General features: G+C 45.0%; 1 long non-coding RNA gene across 1 annotated transcript in view; it reads right to left on the bottom strand.

The window, feature by feature from the left end:
- Positions 1-22,648, bottom strand: part of LOC146812673 (uncharacterized) — a 542,976-nt gene that overhangs the window by 447,968 nt on the left and 72,360 nt on the right. Inside the window, exon 2 of the long non-coding RNA XR_014966883.1 lies at positions 16,301-16,357. This is a non-coding gene — a long non-coding RNA (uncharacterized LOC146812673). The remainder of the gene's footprint in view (positions 1-16,300; positions 16,358-22,648) is intronic.

Below are 22,648 nucleotides of genomic sequence, written 5' to 3'. Positions count from 1 at the left end.
ACCTATTCATACTGTGGCAAGGTACTGAAGAATCAGCACTGACCTTTGCTAATGAGATCAATATGAACTGTCTGAATCTAACATTTACCTGTAATACCAGCACCACAAACATACATTTCCTAGATCTTGAGATCTTTATTGAAGATGGTAAAATACAATCCGGAACTTATAGGAAGCCAACATCAGGTAATTCCATCCTACATTCAAGTAGTTTCCACCCTGCCAAGTTAAAAGAGAGAATCCCCAATACAGAATGCCTTCGAGTGAAGCGCAGTTGCAGCACCGAAGCCAGTTTGTCCATAGCCACCAATAATCTCTTTGAGAGGCTCAAATACCGTGGGTATAGCCAAGCAACCCTAGAGAAAATTGTGCAAAAACAAACAACATTAAAAGGCAGGATCTATTGTTTCTTTCTCCTGAGAGGAGCAATCAGAGGGAAGAGAAAAAGAAGAAAAGTAAGTCAGGGATTCCCAGACTTATTACTGGGTATAACACCTATCATACTACTTTACGCAAAATGCTTTACAAACACTCACAGATTGTGCGAAGTGATCCGAGACTTGGACCCAAAATTCCCAGAGTACCCCCGATATCCTTAAGGCGAGCAAAATCCATGCGCCAAGAACTTGCACGCAATGCCCCCTGCAACAACAGAGGAATGAACTGGCTTAAAACTCACAGCGGCTTTGTAAAATGCTCCAAATGTAAAGCCTGCAGTTACGGTAAAAACACCAAAGAGATCCACACACCTTTGAGGCAATCTCCCTTTTTAATAAGAGGTACATACACTTGCAAAAGTGATTTTGCAGTGTGTGTTCTGCAATGCACCTGTACAAAGCAGTACATTGGTAGTACCATCCACCTCGTACATGTTCGCATCTTGCACCATCTGAGGGCCATCAGCAATGATGACCCCCAACTACCCAGTAGCCAGGCATATTAACTTAATTTAACCAATGCCATGGAGGAAATGCCAGAGATCTCTCTTACTTTGTGATTGACTCTATCCCTAAAAACCCAAGAGGAGGGAATAGGCAGTTAGCACTCCGGAGACTGGACTCTAAATACACGATTCTCCGTAACATCAAGATCCCCCATGGCATGAATGCTGACAAAGCCCTTTCTGTACATCTATAGATCCCGCTGCTTGTCTCGCTCCCTGTACAGCTCTCCGTTCTATTTCAGGCTCACTTTTTTATTTATTTTTTCTAACCTCTTCGTTACTTTTGACTTAACACCTTCCTATCCTATCTTGTATAATAATGGAGAGCCCACCTGGCGATGCTATCTTTTTGGTCCATTTGGGCACTATTCCACCTATCATTTTTCTATGCCCACTTGGGCTTAATTTTCTTAAGTTTTCATTAGATTTCTTAATATGTTTGCATGTTTTGCGTAATGTGATACTAATGTGGTGTTTTATCCAACATCCGTTATTTCATTGTAAACATGCTAGTAAGATGTCATTTGTACATGAATTTATTTAGGAGCTTACACAGGACCAATCATGTTCAATTTATTTGTTATGAACATTATGCATCACCCTGAATACTTGGTTGGTATTGCATTTTAATATAATCAAAGGGTTATGGGGTTTTGTAGATCTTCGTTAATAGGAAGCACGAAAGGACTGACCGATTTCTAGTCTGTTTTTTGGTTCAGTTGTTAATTAACACCTGATTCCTGATTGTTTTTCATGTGTTTTGTCTTATTTTGTCACAAGAATCTGTGCTTGTATATTTTTAATTTATTATCATTGTTTATTTTCGTTTACTTTCTTTGAGCACCAAAATGTGCACTATGTATTCACTTTTATGTCTAGTGCGAGCACGGTTGCTGTGACAACCTCTAGAGTGAGTCGGTAATTTAATGGCTGAACACTGTGATGCTCGTCGTTGTGACAATGGCGGCTTGCCGTCGAAACGCATCATGGACTTTCTTTGTTAATTAATAACTCCTTGCTGTATAGTCATGGAGTCAGCGCCTGTCATTTCGCTTGTGGCTGGATATATATATATATATCAAACAAATGATGGACAGAATGCTGACAATGCAAACATTCTCCCCCAGTCAAAAGATCTGGGTTAAATCCATCGTTCTTTTGCCCACTACGCCACCCCAGTTTGGACCAAGCCATATGCAAATCAGTCTTGACTCTGTGGCCCATGGGAAAAGTCCAGACCAAACTGCCAGGCCAGGTCCTCTCTGGACCGTAAACAAGCATCCTGAGACCGGTTTCAGGGTATGTCACCCTTCTTCAGCCAGGCCAGCTTGAATCCAGTGGCACAGTGAGCAAGGGACCCACGTCTGGGCATACCCATCCCACTTAGGTCAAAAAGTGTTACAGCAAACAAATGATGGACGGAATGCTGACAATGCAAACATTCCCCCCAGTCAAAAGATCTGGGTTAAATCCATCGTTCTTTTGCCCACTACACCACCCCATTCCGTCCATCAATTATGTGTCTTTTGCTTTCTCGCCCTAAGTGCGCCAGGTATGCCGAGACGTGGGTCCTGGGCTCACTGTGCCACTGGAATCAAGCTATCCTGGCTGAAGAGGGGTGAAACCCCGAAATCGGTACTAGGATGCTTGTTTTCGGTCCAGGGAGGACCTGACTTGGCAGTTTGGGCTGGACTGTTCCCACGACGCACACGGTCAAGACTGATTTGCATATGGCCAGGTCTAAACTGGGGTGGCATGGTGACCAAAAGAATGATGGCTCTAATCCAGATCTCTTGACTGGGGGTGAATGTTTTGATTCGTTCTGCATTCCGTCCATCAATTGTGTGATATAGATAGATATATATATATATATATATATATATATATATATATATATATATATATTCCAACTCCAGTTTCCTTAATCCGATACGGACACCGACACAGGGGGAAGATTAAAGATATATTCCAGGTTTATTGATTACGCTGTAACGCGTTTCGGCACTTCCTGTCTTGTTCGCATATATATTTTCACTGTAAGAATCAAAGGTTACAGGGACGTTATAGTTAGGCTCAGATTTCACTCATACAAACCCAGTGAAATTCAGCAGTTACAGTTACCTGAGCTAACTATAACTTTCCACCCGCAATGCACTGCTTATGACCTCACATATAACATCACTCATTTTGGCCCCGGGGACCCCATTCCCCCGGGGCCTGGCTTTTTTTTTTTAAACAAAAAAGGGGAGGGGCCGCGTGCCCCCCTCCTAGGCCAACTTTGGCCCCGGGGACCCCATTCCCTGGGGCCCGGTTTCAATTGTGGGTGTCCTGGTGCCACCCAAGACACCCACTCGCCACAGATGGGTACCGCGGGGAGAGCTTGAAGGTTCCCACGGGACCTGACGGCTCCTGGCCTCCTCTGGGAGCGGCCATTGCTTTACACATAGGGAGCTGCTAACATACCGCACAGCCCCCCTCCTTTGCACAACACAGCCCCTGGAAGGTGGTGGTCCCCGGGGATGTGGGGTAGGCCGCATGGCCCCCACATTAATTTAATTTAGCCCCGGCTAAAGGGGGGGGCAAGTGGGCCCCTCACATTAATTACAGATTTAGCCCTGAGGAGGTGGCCGTCCCCAGAGCAGGGTGTCCAAGAGCCCCCCCCCCCCAATTTACCTGTCGCATGTGGCCCCGGGGAGGTGGTTGTCCCTTGGGCTGGGGTGGGGGTCTAAAAGAGGCCCCCCACCCGTTTATTAAAAAATAAGGTCCAGGAAGGTGGTGGTCTCAGAGCAATAACCAGCCCCAGGAGGGGGGCCTACATCCCCCTCACTTATTATCACAGTGCTCCGGAGACCTAGCACACCCGGTGGCCATTACCTAATGAAGCACGGGAGTCCGCACTTCATTTTATTTTTAATTTTAGGCCGGATCCGCGGATTCAACCACAATCTTTTTTTAAGAATACTTTTTTGGCTCTGTGGGCTCCTCCCTCTGCCCCCCCCCCCCCATATTGGCCTAAGAGATCAGGGTGTTTCTATCATGCCCTCTTTTCTTAAAAAATGTTCTGTGACTTGACTCAAGCTGTCACAAGATGGCTGCCAACACTTCCTGGTTTGAAGTGTTGGCAGCCAATGAGATCTCATCATGAGTTCGGGAGGGGTCGTGAACCCTTTGTGTCCCCAGTTGTATATTTGAGAATCCTTTAAATAACTCTGAAACTACTGAACGGATTTACACCAATTCACAGTAAGGTTCCTGCTTTCTGGACCGACAGCTACCTTCCTGCCAAATTTAGTGTAAATCCATTCAGCAGTTCGGCTGTAGCCTTCTCTAAAGTTCCTAAGGAAATTAACATGGGTGAAATATATATATATATATATATATATATATATATATATATATATATATATATATATATATATATATATATATTCATTCAATGAAAAAACCATAGGTTTCACACATGTTATAGTTAGCTGGAAATTTTACTGATAAAAAACCAATGAAATTCCCCCGTTATAGTTACTGTAGGCAACTATAACTCACGCGACCGCAATCCTCTGCTGATGCTAATACTGTATTTAGACACTTATTTGCCCATGTCTTCTTCCAATAAATTTTAGCTATACATATATTACAAATATTTTTTTTTCATAAAGACACATATGTCATCAGCAGAGGATTGCGGTCGCGTGAGTTATAGTTGCCTACAGTAACTATAACGGGGGAATTTCATTGGTTTTTTATCAGTAAAATTTCAAGCTAACTATAACATGTGTGAAACCTATGGTTTTTTCATTGAATTAGCAAGGTTTTTTAAATGCTAATTCCTAACTATAACGTGTGTGAAACCTATGGTTTTTTCAGTGAATTTGTACGTTTTTTTAAATGCTAAGTTACTTTACGCCATTCGTGGCGTGCACGCCCACTTAACGCAGTTCGTTCCGTGCACGCACGGTGCGCTTCGCGCACCGTGCGCGCACAGTGAGCACGCGGTGCGCTTCGCGCACCGCGCGCCCACTTTACGCAGTTAGTGCCGTACACGCAAGATGGGCACGCAGTGCGCTACGCGCACCGCGTGCCCACGTTACGCACCGTGCGCACATGGAGGACATATTATGCGCTTCCTTGTGATAGGTAATCTGTTAAATTTAATTTGTAAGTGATGACAATAATATGCCATGCACAGAGAGTGTTTTTTTTTTTTTATTAAAATTTTTAGCGTAAGCGCACCGTACGCGTACGGTAAGCGTAATCGGCGAAATTTTCAAAAAATAAAAATTTACCGTTTTTGGCCTTGGGGGATCTTTGAGGACTCAACTAACGTGGCTATGTGCATGGGCGCTGTCTAAACAGCCCCTTTCTATGTTTTTTGCCTTTGTTTACAGCCCCCCCCTCAGAGTGCGAGAGAGAAAATGGCGGCCGCCGCTTCCTGGTTTCGACCGATTCGAATGTTTACTTAGATGTAACAGCCAATCAGAATCGCGCTCGCGCACGCCACCGTACGCGTACGGTAAGCTTACGGTAAGCGTACCGTAAGCTGGCTCAGATATATATATTGATTTAAAGGCTATTTTCTCAGAATCTACTGAACAGATTTACACCAAACCTACAAAAGGCACTTCCTTGACCTGAGGACTACCTCTCTGCCAAATTTCTAGTAATTCTGTTCAGCCGTTCGGGCTGTAGCCCTGTCTAAAGGTCCTATGGAAAAATGCATGGGAAAAACGCGTTTTGGGACCCCCCTTTTATCTCAGCCCCCGCTTGACGAATCCCCCCGAGACTTTCAGGGTAGGAGCGGAGCGTAGCGCCCCACCTATTTTGAGAAATTCGCGAGGATTCGTCGACCGGCGCCAAAGTTATTCCAAATAGAATGTTATTCCAAATAGAATGTTGCGGATTTCCTATGGAAACACGGTCCTAACTATAACTATCTACTGGCGACCGCCAGTAGATAATATATATATACATACATATATATACAGAATGACAAATCAATCATCTGCAAACCGTCTGACAAAGGGGGGAATGTTGTCTTGATGACCTTTGATTACTATCAAAAAGAAGCACTGAACCAACTAAATGATACATCTAGTTACAAGAAGATAACACGCAAAGAATTTGAAAGTAGCGTAACATCTTACAGGAATCTTCTTAATAGGTGGTACCATAAGGGATGCCACTTGGTTTGAATAGTGGGGAGGAGTTGGCTGTACACCTGTAGTTTAAAAGTATCTATATATTGATTTTGATTATGCTGCATATAATTTTAATTATTTTGAATTGTTTTTTCAACATATGACAGAAAAAGTACCCGTTTAGGGTGTGATTTTGTGAATGGCCCATTCAGGGCAGTATTATCATAAAAGAGAACTATATTTATGTTCAGTAATGGCCGCCAATGGGGATTTCAAACCCATCCAGGGTGTGATTCAGGGCTGAACTGTATTGCAACAAAGAAATGTATTTGTACTTGCATGTTCAGTGATGGCCGCCAAAGTGGACTGAAGCAAGTCCTATGTTGTTGTCTATGCAAAGGGAGTATTTATGTCCACTCCAAAGTTGTTGCCTCTAGCAATTGACGAAGGCGATAGCTGAAACGCGTTTTGCTGTGAGCTGTTCCAATAAAGAATAATTGGATAACTGTTCCCGTGAGTGCTGGTGCTTGTGTACCCGGAGCGTTGACTGAGTGCGGTGTCCGTCGCCGCAGAGAAAGCACCCGACCGTGAGTGAAGGGGCGTGACGGAAAGTTGAGCCGGATATATATATATATATATACACACACACATCTCAGGTAGCCAAACACATGGCGGGTGCAAACATACACACAAGGATCTAGATCATATGTTTACAAGGCCATATTTACATAACATTGCATATGGCAGAACCTCCTCCTTCTTAAACACATGTGCCCTCCTCCTATTCTGTCTTCCCTCTGCTGGGCGCAAGCAGCTGACCACCTTCTGTGCTGCCTGAAACAAAAAAGATAAATTACAAAAAATACATAATCTATTTCTATCTTTAGAGGCGCCGAGTATTCCTTTCATTTCTCCTTTCCATGATGGGTTGACATTTGTTCCAAAAACCGGGGCATGTATTTAAATTTAAGAAAAGTGTCGGGACAATCCTCTGAAAAATCGGGACTGTTCCAGGAAATCCGGGACGTCTGTCCACCCTATACTTTGTACCCCAGCTGGGAAACAACTGAGTGCAGTACATATTTTAAAGTAGGGGCACTACTATATAGTTTAACTTGAAGTGGGTGGGTGGGTTCCTTTCTTTAAGTACAATGGGAGGAGCAGAGAGATTTAGTAATGCTGATGGAGACTAAAACAGTGGTGGTTCCTCCGCTAAGGCGGAGGAGCATTGCCCCACTGCTCGTTGATGGTGCAAAATAAAATAAAATGATAATAACAAGAAGTTATTATCATTTCATTTTTCTTTGCTGGATTCCAGCCAGGTCAGGCAGGGCTGGGCTTGCCTCCGTCAGAGGGAGCAGGAGTGGTTTGCACTTCCCTCCCAAAGTGTGCATGACGGCTTGGCCGGAACCAGCGCACTTGGCATGTTCTCCAATGGGCTGTGCTGCCTGCGTGATTGGTCTGAGCTGCCAAGCAGGCCGCTCATACCAATCATGCCAGTAGTAATTGGCTGGGAGAGTCTGGGAGCATGGGTGCTTCCTTTGGCAGAGAATGAGGACGAAGGAGAGACATGCGACGGTAGCAGCGGTGAAGAAGGTAAGTTTCTTATTTAATTTTTTTTATGCCTCCCCGCCTCACCATCCCCATACAGAGGCAGCCGCCACTGGGCTACATGCCGCAACTATTTCCACTCACAGAGAAATCTGCAGTGTTCCTATAGCACCATCGCTCCCACGTACACCACCCCATCCCCGTTCGGCTGCACGCTCAACCTCCTCCCGGTCCTTCTGTTATCTAGTCTGGACATGAGGTAATATTTGAGAGTGTGTGTGAACATGAAATGTTTGAATATTGGCAAAAGTGTGGAATGACAACTTGAGCAACATTCTGTTGCTTTTGAACACATCACTCAGAACATTTTCATTACAGTGAGGAAAAATCTCATCTATATTTAATGCAATTCAACTAAATAATATGTCGCACAGGAAGAACCACTTGAAGCTTATGATATTTCAAAGCAATACAGTAAATAATTCACATACACGTGAGCACAAGCTATTTTAAACTTAGCAGCAGTGATATGTGAAAAACAACACATTGCATTTTTTATCGGATGTTTGCAAAGGGAGAATAAATAAAATATACATATTCTGTAAAACAAAAACCCAAGAGGCTCTATTCACAAAAGCAACTTACACTTGTGAGTAATTTACGTATTTAATTTACTCTTACACTTTTGAGTAACTTTACTAAATTGGAATGTAAAGTTACTCAAAAGTGTAGACTTACACGTACATCTCCGTCCCCTGAAAAAGGGTGTTGTGCTAAACTTACGAGTTTAAGTTACTACTGCCGAAAAAAAAGAAAATCCAGCACCACACATTGCCATCGGCTGGTACTACAACAACCTCCCACAGAAGAAAATGGGGATAGGGACTTCAAAGAAAACCCCATAAGAATTCATGTTAAATTAAATAAAAATAGTAAAAAATATAAATAAATATAATATATAGCTATATAAACATATATACATGTATACACATACATATATATATATATATATATATATATACACACATACACACACACACATTTATTTACAATAGTATTTAACAAATATGATTTTACTAGTTTGTTTGTGAAAAACTTTTTTATACTTCACTGAAGGGAAACTCTACAGATTTAAAAGTATAATATGTAAATACTTTTACTATAAATTAATTTAATAAATGTATTTTAAATGTGGAACAAAAGACAAAATGATACCCTACTCTACTTAATTTTTAATTAAATCTTTAATTACTTTAAGTATATTACATTTAAATTATTGTTCTAAGTTCAAAGTAAAAAATACATTTCCACCTAAAGTAAAAAAAGATTATGCATTATTATTAAAAGTGCTGTATATAAATCAAAAGTAATTGTATTCTATTCTATTAAACTTACATTTTTTAATTCGAAAAGGTTAAAATATATTATAATCTGTTTTTACACATTTTGACATTAAATTATATAAATTTCTGATTTCAAAAATTTAATGTAATTTATCATTATTCCCTACAGCGTTTTAGCCCGGACGCCATCATTTTCAATAGGAGGATGTTGCCGTACCAGTGGTAGGCCATGTGTGGTGCTGAACATACTTTAGCCGCGAGCTCGAGTAATTCACTGTTTTGGTCCCTTTTTGAAGTATTAACTTTAGAAGTGCAGTTTGTGAATGGGTTACTCTTTAGTGGGTGCATGCACGTAACTCTCTTAAACCTCTACTTACTTTTTGTCAATCCACCCTTCAGTAATGAGTTGTTGAGACTGACCAGCCCTCATCATGGTAATGGGCATGTACCCCTGCCCTGAGTGCCCCAGCTGTACTGATGTCTGGATTACTAATGCTGATTTTTGTAGTCATAGGCAAACATGGATCATGCGTGAGCACCTTGACATAGCTGTTAGAATTGACGGTGTCATTGCCTCATCACTTATGCTGTATACTGTGTTATGTTAGCATTCATGTAGCTATTTTGTATTGACCGCTATTGCAAATGTGTGTGACCAGTGCCTTCTAACACTGTGCGGGTTAAAGTTAGCATCTGAGACGCCATTTTCTGCCATGTAACCGCACTGTGATCGAAACCTGGCCTCTGTACCCATCTCTGCTTGCCTCAGCAGATTGCTGCTGTTTAGTTATTTCCTCTTATCGTATTCAAGGTTGAAACTCAGATGTACTAATGAATAAATTATTCTGCTTCTGCATGCCTATCCCTGATCATAGTTATGCTCCCACACTAGAGAGAGCTGAGCCCGAGCAAGACGACCTTGGGAGTCTGATAACGTGTACCCATTCTGCAGGTGGTAGCTCATCCTTCTGTGCCTTCTTTGTTCAGCCTTGGCCCAAGCTGTATTTTTCCACAAGGGGCGGGACTTGGGAGGTGTTGGAAAGCTTATTCTGTGTTATCAAATGTTCTGAAGTCAGTCTCTCGACAGCTATCCCATAAGGCTGGTCAGACCAGACTCCAATGCAGTGTGCTTACCAATAAAAGAGTTAGATTGTATTCTCCACCGTCGTCCCAACTCTTCATTTCCGGAAAGGCCGAGAGGTGGTCGCGAGTGACCCGGGTGGCCCATTTTGGGTCACTTCTTTCATAGGCCTGTCTCACGGATTGTGGTCTTGTTGGAACAGGAGGGGCACCCAAAGCATTGCCCTCATAGTGGTGGAAGGCTACTGTCTTTGCCAGGAGTTACGCAGCACGTGTGCAGTGAGGGCAGCATACCGTGCAGTGAAAAGTAAAAGTGAACAGGTCCTTTTTATCCTGTGTCTCTGTTTTGAGGCCGGCATGCTCACTCACCTGTTCAGGTCTCGCTCTCGAGACCTATTGTCGCCGAGATGCCTCTCAAGGGAGACAGACTGGGGCACGCGCAGAGTGTTGTGATTGCTGTCTGTGAACGCGCTTCACATGAACAGCATTTTTTTTTTTAACTTTCAGCGCGAGGCGCTCGCTTGTTAAATGCCGAGTTGCACTTAAAAGTTGTATTTGACTATATGTTCCGCCGATTCATTAATTAAATTATACTACTGAACCCGCAGATGACGATCCGAAGAAGCGTTTAGCCTCACAATGATGTTGACAGTTTGGAAGTGCATCTGCACACTTGCCTCCCTCGGACATCAACCCTTCTGTAACTCCACTGACTCAGCCAGCCAGCACACATGCAGCCGCCTCACCTGTATGTTTGTTAGCAAAACCAGCCTATTTAACCACCATCTAAAAGCCTCGAAGCGTCTGCCAAGATCAGAAGACCCACTTCCAACACGCAACCAAGAACCTCTGGACAGCAATCCCATTTTTTACGACGTTTCTCCGCTGTGCCAGGGAGCAGGCTGAGCGGCAGCCTTAGTAAACAGCAGACTTGCCCTCTGACGCCATCTCTGCCTCTCCTCCCTCTGCCCCGAGGAGCTCAGAGGTCACATGTTCACACACGTTATTGCTCTCCCCTGCCAGAGAGACGCAGGCTCGTCACCGGTAGCTTGCCAACACCATGGAACGCGCAAGCAGTGTGGCGTCGTAGGCGCTGGTAATCAACAACACAGACTAATGGTTATGGCTGGAGGCGGAGCAGGGTCATGAAATGGCCATGGTTCAAGCAGGGTCAGACTCCGAGCTGGCGCATTGACAGGACTCAGGAGCTTGGTCAGAACAGTAATGGAGTAGTGACAAGGCTGATACAGGTTCTGGTAAAAATGTTTAAGCGGGGGCAGGCTGAAGCGGAGCAGCAGGGTAAATGTTGGGACAGTGGCTGTACGCGGCCGGGGTTGCAGTAAGGTGCGGAGTTAAAGCTCAGTGTGCTACTGGTCTCCTAGCCGTGGTGCGCCGCACATTCGCCGCATTCCCTGGACACAGTATTAACAATGTCAGCACACAGAGAGCCGCCCTCCCATTCTACACTCACTTTTCGCGGGCCTGGCTGTCGGACGGCACGCCGCTGCTGGGACTCTTGCCTTTGCCGTACATGCTGCCAGAGCTCTGACTGTCATGCCTTGCCTTCCAAGTGCGTTCATTAGGGAGACCGGGCGGGTGCACGCGCACAGACTGGGTGACTATTGCGCGCACGCCGTGTTGTCAGCCCGTCCCCGGGGACCGTCGGCGCGCCCCCCTTCCCACTCTCCATCCCTTCGGCTGCGCGCACGCCGTGGCGAGTCTTTCGCTCATGGCATCTCTTGCACGCGCTGTTTTCTACAGGGCCGCAGAGTAGGGGTCCGGCTGCAAGTCCTGTAACTGGCGCTTCAGCTTCATCCGGAGAACGAGAGCACCATCCCCCGCACGCCCAGCTAGATTATCACCGAGGCAGATTATTTGTGCCTTTCTGCCCTCTGCTCCTCTCGTCTTTTGTGCCCTTCTGCGCCACTTGTTTTTGTGCCTTTCTGCCCTCTGTTCCACTCGTTTTTCCCTCTTTTTTTGTGCCTTTCTGTCCTCTGTTCCACTCGTTTCCCTCATGTTTTGTGCCTTTCTGCCCTCTGCTCCTCTCGTTTTTTTTTGTGCCCCTCGTTTTTTTTCCCTTTTGTGCCCCTTTTGCCCTCTGTCCCACTCGTTTCCCCGCCGCTGTGAACCCCTTCCAACACTACATATTCACCAAAGGATTGTGTGTGTGTGGCTCGGTGTGTGGCTCTTTTGTGCCCTTCTGCGCCACTCGTTTTTGTGCCTTTCTGCCCTCTGTGCCACTTGTTTTCCCCTCTTTTTTTGTGCCTTTCTGTCCTCTGTTCCACTCGTTTCCCCTCTTTTTTTGTTCCTTTCTGCCCTCTGCGCCACTCGTTCTTCCCTCGTGTTTTGTGCCTTTCTGCCCTCTGTTCCTCTCGTTTTTTTTGTGCCCCTTGTTTTTTTTCCCTTTTGTGCCCCTTTTGCCCTCTGTCCCACTCGTTTCCCCACCGCTGTGGACCCCTTCCAACACTACATATTCACCAAAGGATTGTGTGTGTGGGGCTCGGTGTGTGGCTCTTTTGTGCCCTTCTGCCCTCTGTGCCACTCGCTTTTGTGCCTTTCTGCCCTCTGTTCCACTCGTTTTCCCTCTTTTTTTGTTCCTTTCTGCCCTCTGCTCCTCTCGTTTTTGTGCCCTTCTGCCCTCTGTGCCACTCGTTTTTCCCTCTTTGTTTGTGCCTTTCTGTCCTCTGTTCCACTCGTTTTCCCTCTTTTTTTGTTCCTTTCTGCCCTCTGCTCTTCTCGATTTTGTGCCTTTCTGCCCTCTGCTCCTCTCGTCTTTTGCGCCCTTCTGCCCTCTGTGCCATTAGTTTTTGTGCCTTTCTGCCCTCTGTGCCACTCGTTTTCCACTTTTTTTGTGCCTTTCTGTCCTCTGTTCCACTCGTTTCCCTCGTTTTTGTGCCTTTCTTCCCTCTGTTCCTCTCGTTTTTCTGTGCCCTTCTGCGCCACTCGTTTTTTTCCCTTTTGTGCCCCTTTTGCCCTCTGTCCCACTCGTTTCCCCGCCGCTGTGCCCCCTGTGGACCCCTTCCAACACTACATATTCACCAAAGGATTGTGTGTGTGGGGCTCGGTGTGTGTGTGGCTCTGTGTGTGTGTGTGTGTGTGTGTGTGTGTGTGTGTGTGTATAAATGCAATAGATCTCGCCTTTGCGAGAGCTAAAGCTATTGGCATTGTAAATGACTATGCCATTTATTTATCTGTTTTCAAAACCAACCCATAAATAAAAGTTTGTCATTTACAATACCAATAGCTCCAACTTATGCAAAAGGCGAGACCATTGCATTGTAAATGCTAGTTAAAAGTTCTGCTGTTGGGTGCTTAACTCACCCTTAGCCTGTGTTGGGTTGAGGTGGAGTGCTGTGCAGCCCATGAGAGGCATATCTGTGCTGGGTGTGTGTCCCTGGTAAGGGTACAATGTAGGGATGATGCAGCACTGTGCAGTGTGTGCAGGTTAAGTGCATGTGCTGGGTGTATTTGTGCCAGTGAGTAGTACAGTACATGAAGGGTATAGTGCTGTGTAGTGCAAGCATTTTAAATGCTTGAGCTGGGTGTATGTGTGCCTGTTAGTGGCACAGCACAGAAGGATACAGTGATTTGCAGTTTGTGTGTGTTCAATGCATGCACTGAGAGTGTGTGTGCCTCTGAAAGGTACAATACATGGCAGACTATGGGTTCCATTTTGCAAGACCCATGTGAAACATGAGGAGCAAATGTAGAGGAATCCCCCCCAGACAGATTGTGGATGGCTGCATTTCTTTAAACTGAGTGGGACACACTGCAGAGGGGAGATTCAGGCTTTCCCCATACACTTTAAAGGGAGGGTGCTCTTCACGTCAGTGAGAGGTCACAAGGCAGGGGTCTGGATAAGAGAGTCTAGTAGCGCTGAGATTCTGGCTAACCTTTTGAAATACCTATCACTGTGCTGACATCCAGGTCTGACCCTCTAGTCACTCCCATGGTCTGTGTTGTGGGGCTTCCAGCTTTGAAGTTGCTCCTGCTGACAGATGAGTGGGCCCTTCAAAATTAATCAGACCCCCAAAATAAACTTCAAAACTCTGATTCTAATGTCTAAAATTGACATGAAGAAGGGGAGCTTGAGACCTTAAAGACTGGCATCTGCTACGCAGCCACACAGGCTGTGTGAGAAGGGAAAGCTCTGCAAGACTTCTGTCTGTGACTAGGACCAGGGGCTAAGGTTTGCTGGTCTCCCTGCTGGGTGAGGAGACATCACCTAGGGAATCCAAAACCACCTAACCTGGAGCTTGTAGCACCAGCGCCTGCCTGCTTCCCAAGGCAAGTGTGCCCTCTGAGGAAGAGGAGAGCATTGGATAGAGCAAGGTCCAGTGGGGACCCTATCGAGTAGACTCCCTGTGCGAGGTGTGAGGAGACGGATGCTGACCGAATGGGTTGTTGCCCGAGTGAAGGACCATGTTGGCAACCCTCAAGTGCCGGAAGAGAACATGAATTGAGCTGTGTGCATCACTGAGCAAATCCTGCCAGAGCCCATGTGTAGTGAGGAGATGGCGACCCTCGTATGCAGGAGGGGCCACAGTCAGAGGATTGCCGTGCTGTGAGGGTTGTAACCCATGCTCGGGGTGGGCTGTGTCCTCGGTATCCAGGAGGGGCCAGGAGTATGTTGCTGTGTCAAGTAGACTGGAGTCCATGTTCAGGCAGGATATGATGACCCAGTATGCCAGAGGGGGGTCACCAGAATCAGCAAGGCGTGTGACCTGGTCAGAACAATCGCCGGAGAAGGGAGCCTGACTTAAGAACCCTTGCGCTCCATCACTAACGTGTGGTCGCAACAGGATAGTCACATCATCTTCCTCCCCTACCCTCACCAGAGGACGGACAAGAAACTTACCCTGCATGGAGGAACTGCAAAGGGCACTGCGACACGAACACGTGCGAGGGACTCTACAACCGCTGAGTGCAGCCGCCTGTGCTGCATGCAGTAAACTCAACCAAATCAGCTGCTGCAGCTCCAAGTGCCCGGGGAAGTGAAGCACTCAGGAACTCTGGTCACTCCAAGCCTGCTGGGGTGGCTAAGAATGATTCTGGACATGTTGGTCCGAGGGAAAACTTCCTTGCTAGATAGTACTGCAGTGCAGAACAACATTGAGCTTAATATCAGGTCGGAGTGGACTCGTGAGATTCAGACTACTAGAGGGGCTTACCCTGGATGTTTCCTATAGTGAATGGGGAATAACCACTATCACTAGGAGCAAGGAGGAAGTGGAACTCTGTGAACCTCGTGAAGGAATACTAGAGTCCTGACCTCAGGGGGGGGACTGTGTAGTTGTTTGTGAAGATCATATTTCCATTTGTACATATAGCGGTAAAATAAAAATAATTTAATCACAAAAGTATTGAGCTGGGCAATCATTTATTGCTGCTGCACGCTTCTTCTGTGGTGAGCCTGTGTTCACCCCTCCACCCCGTATCCACCTCCCTTACCGAGGGAGCCTATGACTGCTCAGACCACACTATATTCCCCAAGTATTTTAGGAAAGGTTGAAAAGCAGTAATTTTGAATTGAATAAAGTGGTGCTCTGAGGGTGCTGCTCTGGACAAACAACTAGGCCTATCTCACTATTATAGAGAGTCGAATGCTGAAGTGGTACCTGGCCCTGTTCCTCAGGATCCACAATAGGTCGGACCCCGGGACCTCAGGAATAAAAGTCCTCAACCCCCACAGTTCTGGCCTATAACCCGTGTGTGACCTCTGGCCCTCTGAACAGGGTTGACATAAGTATTCCCATTTACAAGCCACCCCTCTGTCCCTACTACATTTACTAATAAAAGATATATTAATGTGTGTGACGTTTCAACAGTCTGGGAGGAGATCTGTGCACAGAAATAGATATTCAAGCGGAACCTCCACACACATTTGTGAATAGCATTGTGTAGTCCTATTGTAGTACTACAAAACATACTACAAAATGCAGTTTGTGCAAAATATACTAACAATATAGGTATTTGGTAATTTGGGGCAGGTTTTTAAACTACATTGGATCAATAATGGTCAAATATACTACCTGCCTCTTTATATCTGGCCTGTTAAAGTCCCTGTTATAGTCCTAGTAATTTCTGCAGTGGGGAACTACAAATTCTTGGGAAATAACATTTGAAAATGTTTTCTGTCTATTTTCCCTGGAGCATCACACAAAGAGGATCATCTGAGAAAACAACGTATAATTCGGTTGGGCAGGTAAGTGCTTGTGAGATGCTGGGGGAAGCGGGAAACCACTTACCGGCAGACAAATAGGTGTTCCCACGATGTCCGTGTTGACTGACAAGACTGCAGCAGCCTGGAAAAGAAAAAAAGGAAAAAAGCTAGAAAGAAAACAAATACGGAAAGGATTAAAAGAAACTAAAGCCGAATATTTGAAAAGAGAATAGAAAAAGAAGAAGGACTACTGAAAATTAAAAGAATAAGGAAAAAATGAAGGAGTTCGTAACCAGAAAACTTTCTTCTACAGAGAAACTTTGGGCGGGGGGATGAGGAGCACTCTCAGGGACCTTGCCCCCAGAAAATGACAAGAGTTTTGTTCTCACCATGGTGAAGTGTGGAAGCCGACACAGCGTCAGACGATCTACCTAGGTATCCCACATGTAGAGAAAAAAAGAATATGATTGGTGGATGCCAGATATCCACCTGTAGTTGCTACTGTTAGAATGGTTTTGGGGAAGAACTGTGGCAAACCAGGTAGGTGGCAGGGAGGGCGGATACCATTTTTGTACCCCGCCCTCCAATTGTTGGGTTCTTTTTCCCATTTAAGTACAGTATTTTGGCCTCGGCACAGTTTTGAATCCACTTTGCCTACCACTAATCTTTCTATCGACCTTTCTGATAGAAACAAAGCACAGACATCCCCTCTCCAGACCAATACTAGTCTAGTCTGGATACTCCCATTGTCAAGAAGTGCACGTCCAGCAGTGATCAGCCACCATGGCTGAAATGGAACTCAAGGGCGGCTGTTTAAAGCATCAAATTTATGGCTTGCTCTTTAAAGACAGATGTTGGCTCTTCTGGAGTTTATTAGAATGAACTCATATCTTCACCGTTCCTCTTTTAAATGTCAACTTCTAATCTATGTCTATATGGATTTCCCAGCACCAATGACATTCAAGGAGAATGTCTTTGGTATGCACCACTGGCTGACAATTTACATACTCGCAGGCATGCTTCACTGCCCCTTGCAACGTACGTGTGACATCCAGATGTGCTCCCCTTAGACACAGGACTCTGTCTCTATTTGAAAAACATCTTTGATTTTTAGGTCTGACATTAGCCAAGAATATTTGATTTTGCTAAAATATCATAGTATACTTAGTTATAGTCTGTTATTGCATCTTTTATATATTTTTCTAACCACTACAGTCGAAAGCATGGGGAAATGGGTCAGCTCACTTCAGCCATTGGCTCACGTCACTGCGAGTTATCGCATTTTGCACTCTCACAAGAACCACACCCACACAAAGTTGTTCCCGCAAATGTGCTTTTGGGACCAAAACAAATTTTTGCTTCTAGCCATTTTTAAAGATTGATGATGGCCAACAGCTTCCCCTGTAATTACATTTTGCGAAAACAAGCACTGACAAAGCAAAGAGACTCCTGGCCAATACCTGACTTATTGGTTTTGCCAATATATGGACTAACCTATCCACCACTTAAATCACTTTCATATTTCACTATATTAATTCAACACTAATACTTTATGGGTTCCGGAGTAGCGTGCTACTCGCCGAAAAAGCGCTTTGACGCCTCGTCAGGGGTAGTAAGCGCTATAAAAATGCAATGACAATACAATACAATAATTGGTTTGTTTTTGAGTTGCATGTTTGAAGCAATGTGTAACAAGATAATGAAGCATTTTTATGAACTACTACGATTAGGTTTGATACTTTCCATTGAGAAATCAAAATTAATTTTTCCATTAACATTTTTAACCTTGGAATACAGTTCACTCCACCTATATCTAACAGCTTCCTAGGATACGGATGTGCTTGCTTTTGATGTTTGTGAAGCATTGCTTAAGGATTTCATAGATTAAAAGATGATTTTTTAACTCAGTTTGAGTATTATTTTAACACGAGTTTGGGGAAGAGTTTGAAAATGTATTTATTAAAACAAAACTCAGTCAAAGAACAGTGGAGCGGGGGTATTGCCCAGCGTCTCCTTGGAAACGGAGCTTTTCAGAAGGCAAAGAGAGGTATACCTTTATTCCTTAGCACAAAAGTTTCTAGAAGTCGTCATATGTATCAAAGGTTTCGCCACTGCAATGAGCAGGTGCAGAGGTGATCTCATGAGAAACAGCAAACAGCTTCCAAAGTATCACCGGCTAAAAACAATTTCTATAGACCGCAAAATATAACAAACGTGGTCTCGGATGCCAGGGGTGCTCTGTATTTGGCTTGGAGAAGGGCACTGGTAACCGGGTTTAACATGGAAAGTTTACTGCAGGCAAACCAGTTACTATAGAATTCACATACTCTGACAAGTTTGTTCAAACAAAACCTTCAAGCACAACTTTCTCAAAACTACCGCATTAAATTTCATTAAAATTGATATGTGCAATTTATCTACTTTAAGAAATAGCAAAACTGTCTCAGTCATTTGAGAAACCATACTTGAAACAAGGTCAAAACCTAAATCCTCATGTGTGGAAAGAACGAAGGGGCTCATTACGATGGCGCAAGGACCGCCACCAACAGCCAGCCAGTGGCAGGCATTCTGCCATCGTACTGCTGTTTTCCCCCCGCCGTATTATGATGGCGGGGGTAAGTGTGGAGGTCATAAAGACCGCCGGCCACGGTTCTGACAGGCGGTCCTTTTCCTACTGCTTGTCGGAATAGAAACATAGCCCAACACTGCGGTGATGCCTTTCCTCCGTTCGTTTTGGGGCGGACAAACCACAGCAAATCGGAAACGGATTAGGGGGGCCCGTAGCGGGCCCCCCCTTAATTCCTGGGGCAGGGAGATGTACCCTATGGTGCCCCCCTACATATCCCTGCACCATGTGGCAGGCACCGAAGGGTGCCTGAAACGTGGTGCTGGGATGTGTCTGCACCCTATATTTTGCATTGTGGCGGGGGCTGCTGACCGCACCCTCGCCACAATGCAAAATATAGGTGATGCAACTGCCGTGGTGGCGGTCGTATCGTGATTCGGATTGTAGGGAGGCCGCCTCATAGGTGGCTGGTCCCAAATCCGTAACGATGGCGGAGGGACTGGAGTCCGTCCGCCATCGTAATGAGCCCCCAAGTCACATTTGAGGGAGTTTCTGAAAAGCACAGTATTTGACACAGGCATTACCAATTATATAATGATATTCTGCAGGAAAAAATGCAACACTTTTAAGCAAAATAGCCTGGTCCGGTCTTAAGACTACTTTGTCCGAAGAAAAAAAAAAATGAAACATTATGCAAGGGGAAGGAGAGTCCCAATTCCGCTTATCTACGCACTGATGAGATAGCAACCAAGAAACAACTTTTCAAAGAAAGAAATTTCAAAAAGATTGAAAGAAGAGGCTCTAACAATGTTTCCCTAAAAAATACAAGCACTAGTTTTAAGTTTAATTGAGGTACAGGGGGTGTGTAACACTAGTCTTTAAAAAACAAAAAACAAAAAAACTCTTGGGAGACAAGCCACCACAGTGTCAAAGACTGCCTCCTCTAGTGGCTGAATGCCCAAGGTAGACACAATGATAACAAGCAGAAAACTATCCCTGAGGCCTTTAAGGACATTGCCACCCTCATAAGATGGAGCCGGAATCCCTTTAGTTGTACACCAAGTACTAACATGTTTCCAGTGCCTCATATACAAGTTTATGGTACTTTGCCTCCCGGCAAATTTTGATAGAACAGGCTACCTCAGCAGAACACCCCCAGGATTCTAGTCTTAACCTTTCAATTTCCAGACCAATAAATCCAGAGACCTCAAAGGGGTGGAAAGACTGGCCAAATCCAAGAATGCTCGATTCACAGTTGATGAAGCAGAGGAACTAGAGGACTGTGAAACTGGGGCTACCAAAACAAACCTCCTCTCTCTTGTCACTGACTTTGCGAAGAACCTTGCTGAACAAGGCAATTAGATGATGTGCTTAGAGAAGACTCCTGGGCCAATGGGGACTCATTGCTTCCGCAAATCAAACTTGAGGGCAAGTATGGAGAGAGTAACAATCGAGAAGTACTGCATTTTAAAGGGATGTGAAAAGATCCAACCATGGCGTCCCAAAACTTCTTTGAATATTCAAAAACAGACCAGGACAAAGACACAGGGTCAGGAAGGATGGGAAAAGCCAGCTTACCCTGTCTGCAAACTCATTCTCCATTCCCGGGGTACAGATTGTCCTCAAGAAGAGAAGATTCTCCTCCCTCCAGGTTCCCATGAGATCAACTCGATGGGCAAGCCTTAAAGCCTTGGAGCTGCCGTGGTGGTTTATGTAAGATGTTCGACCAGACTGTCCACTGGAACTGAATGGCTTCTTTATGGAGAAAATTAGTACATAAAAGTGCTTTCTCTAGAGTAGCTAATTTTATATATTGAAGGCAGCTTCCTAATCCTTCACTGACCATAGACCCTGGACTGAATGACTTCCCAACGTAGCTCCCCACGAGCTGCTGCTGGCATTTGTTGTTACGAGCAGAGGTTGCGGAGCAGACAGAGAGGTTCCCTTTGCTGCTGGGATGGATTTAACTACCACTTATTTTAGATAAAAACTGGGAGATTGGAAAACAATTCGTGGAGCCATCCAATTTTAGGTGCCAATGAGATAGCAGATGGTTCACCAGAGGATAAAGGTGGAGCCGAGGGGACCAGCAGAAGGGTAGCGGAAATGTCCTACTTAGCCCTCCACCACTACCTCGCAGTTGCCACTTGCCACAGGAGAAGGGATCCCATGAATGAAGTCACCTTCTCCTGTCTCACAGGAGGGAGATAAACAAAATCCTGAACAGGTCCTCCTCTAAAGTGAAGACTCTGAACTGGATGGAGATGAGATGATATTTCACCATGTCCAACATAAATCCATGCTTTGTTAGAGTATTCCATACCAGAGGAACCTCTTCCACACTCTCATAGAAAGAAGATCACAGGTTAGCCGGTCATCAGGGTACACAAAACTCAATAACTCCTGAGAATGTAAGTCACCCACCAGTGGTAAACGCTCTCAGGACTGAGGCCAGATCAAATGGAAGCACTGTGAACTGGTAGACCCAGGGCAAAGATTTGTAGATACTTTGGGAATGCCGATAAATTTGGAATGTGCAACTAAGCATCCAGCAGGTCCAGAGAGGGCAAAAACATTTCTGGTGCAACTAGAAGGAGGGTGTTCTAGAGAGACATCATTCTGAATTTTTGCCATGGAAAATGGGAATTTACTTTCTTTCAATTTAAGATTGGACGGTCTCATGAAGGCTTTTGTTTCAGAAAAATTACATGTTGCCTCTTTCCTCCTCTGAAACTAGTATAGCTGGCCCCCTTTTTAGCAAGTCTTATATGCACTTACTGAACCTTTGACATTGGACTGAAGATTGAGGGTCGGAGTTGATTAAAAAAAGACCTCCATTGTATTCAGAAGGACTATCTGATAAGGATTCTGCAAAATCTGAAGGACCTGAACTTCCTTCATTGATGCTGCTAGATATCTGAGACGTACAGACACCTTCCTCCCACTCGCTCAGCATAGTCATTATTTTGATTTTGCAAGAGCGAAAGAGGGCGAAATGCGGTGCTTAGTTTGAGCCAATGGTTTCTGGTGCTCAGCACCGGCATGTATTTGTCAACACTGGCGTTTATAGCACAAACTCAACTTAAAGGTATTGTAGCACTTTTCATGAGCACCAGTTAAGGAAACCTTCATTTTTGGTAGTCACAGGGAGAATAAGTGATTTGTCCACAATCACAGGATGAGATGCGAACCTGGTTCACCAGCTCCAAAGTCAACAGCTGTGGCCATTATGCCACATCCTCTCCCCACTTGTAGGGTTTCATGGTTAGTAGTTGGTTCTATTATATGTGACACTAAAGTGAGCAATGGCCTGGTGCAAGATGCCTCCTGACAAGAGCCAGAGCACTTATTATTTCACAAATTAACCACTGAATGACAGGTTTGAGCTGGGACTTGTCAGAGAGGGGGCCACCCTAGCCATGACCTCCACCCTGAAAAGGCGGACCAGTCGAGAACACCGTAAAGAAGAAGCTGGAGGTCCAAAACCCAATGAGAGATCCCAAACCCACTACCAGTTGAAGCTGGGCATGCATGAGTCAGCAAATTTGAAGCACTCCACTGACTTATTGTCAACGTCTTTAAGTTGCAGATAACTTTACTCTGCTGAATGGAAGAGGACTCAACAACGCTTTCTGAGAGTTGTCAGCCTTCTACTACCTCTACAGGTATGGTGCCTGGGCGCTATCGTTGACTTTGATGCTGATGCAGCTGTGCAAAGTCCGTCAAAACATGCATTGTTCAGAAACCTTACTTGCTGGTCCATCAAAGATGTAGAGTGCAATCATTTCCCTGCAGCTACTCTACTGATAGCGCATGGAAATCACGTAACTGAGAATGGACGATTTAGGTCACATAGGTTCCTGCCTT

The sequence above is a fragment of the Triturus cristatus genome, chromosome 7 (assembly GCF_964204655.1).
Source record: "Triturus cristatus chromosome 7, aTriCri1.1, whole genome shotgun sequence".
Taxonomy (NCBI): domain Eukaryota; kingdom Metazoa; phylum Chordata; class Amphibia; order Caudata; family Salamandridae; genus Triturus; species Triturus cristatus.
Note: the sequence above shows the minus strand (reverse complement) of the source record. Positions and strands in the feature narration are given on the sequence as shown.